At 31.6% G+C, this 1,793-nt stretch overlaps 1 pseudogene; it reads left to right on the plus strand.

The window, feature by feature from the left end:
- Positions 1–98: 98 nt before the first annotated feature.
- Positions 99–1,546, plus strand: LOC105461003 (annotated as a pseudogene).
- Positions 1,547–1,793: the final 247 nt, after the last annotated feature.

Raw genomic sequence — 1,793 nt, forward strand, 5'->3', positions numbered from 1 at the left:
CTTCAACAATTTAATAAAGTCCATGAAATTATATCAGTTTCCCATTCTTTATAATATTTGTCACTATGTACCGAATCATTCTTTTATTTATCTCGTAGAAGTGAACGTGGGTATTATGCAAGGCATATTTTTCAACGATGAACGGCCACATTACATGAACTATGGCGGTATTGGAGTTGTTATTGCCCATGAAATTACCCACAGCTTTGATGATCCCGAACTATTAAATGAAGAAGATAGTTTCGGTTTGGAGTCAGAGATAAAGAAGCGTTATCGCAAGAGAGCTGATTGTTTCATTCATCAATATGGAAATTATACCGCAGAAGAAGTTGGATTGAACGTAAGATTAAATCCAACTTATATATCTATTTTTATATTTATCAAATTCTTTGCCTTGCTATGTGAAATTTCTTTTAAATTTTTGGTACAGGAGAATCTATCTCTCTCGAGACTATATCGATAAAATGTGAAAAAACTGTAGTCATATGAGTTGTTTCACAACTCAGACTTATTGGCTAGGCCGTTTAAAATACATTAAAAATATTTGTTAACTATGTTCATATAAAAATATTTTTTTTAGATTGAAACTTTATCGTATTTTTATATGTTATATTGTTACAGTTGAACGCGACGAATACATTGAGGGAGAACATCGCGGACAATGGCGGCATAAAGAAAGCTTATTACGCGTACAAAGAATGGGTTAAACGAAACAAGCCAGAGCAAAGGTTACCGGGGTTGTTGTACAGTCCAGAACAGATGTTCTGGATAAGCATGGCCAATTCTTGGTGTACCAAGAATCGACCAAAAGAACTGAAGAGACGAATTATGACGGATTCCCACAGCCCGGACGAATTTCGCATTCGTGGATCACTGTCGAACATGGAGGAGTTCTCGCGCGACTTTAATTGTCCGATCGGCTCAAGAATGAACCCCGAGAAGAAATGTATCATGTGGTAGATCTCAGGTGTCTGTAAAATATGTGCTCGCGACACGGGCTAAAGATATAAACCCTTACACCGGACATCATTTTTAACCTTAGAAATTGCAATTTTGCGTTCTATGATGAAATAACCATTTATAGTCTTGTTGGCATGACACATTTGCATTCAAAAATGCATGACATTTCTGTTTCCTAAGAAATAGGTTAGCATTTGGCCTGAAATACTAAACTGCTTCATCATATTTTTGAAATTTAAATGCTCGTGTAAGTCGTGTATTTTTTTACACTAAAATTTCTGAATATCTGTATTATTGTTGCTTCTAAGGTTAATGAATGCAATAAAAACATCGATATCATATCAGCAGGATATAAAGATGCCTGTTCAATCTTTATAATATCCCGCCATAGTGACAATAGTACAATTTCGCAAATAAGAAGAATATTTTAATACGATACGATTTTATTTATTTCTTTTATTCAATGCATTGTTTTAAAATGGATAAGTAAATGCACTAGATGTCTCTTAAATCAAGCCAAACTTAAACTGTTACACTGAATAATTATAATAGATAATTATTATAATCTTGATATTTGTGTCTAATGTAATGTACTCATGTTAAGATGAATTTATATATATATGTAATATTGTATTATTTTTTTATTAAATTATTTTAAAAAATAAAAATTAAATAATCAATATACTTTGCCAAACTACTTAAACAATAATAATAATAAGTTAAGAAATAATAATAAGGTTAGAGAAGATTTGAACTTAGAACTCTTTCAACGCTTGAAATAAATTACATTATTAACCGTTCTTACATCATCATGTCATGACAGAATTTATAAA

This window comes from Wasmannia auropunctata, unplaced genomic scaffold, assembly GCF_000956235.1.
Source record: "Wasmannia auropunctata unplaced genomic scaffold, wasmannia.A_1.0 LD311261.1, whole genome shotgun sequence".
NCBI lineage: Eukaryota > Metazoa > Arthropoda > Insecta > Hymenoptera > Formicidae > Wasmannia > Wasmannia auropunctata.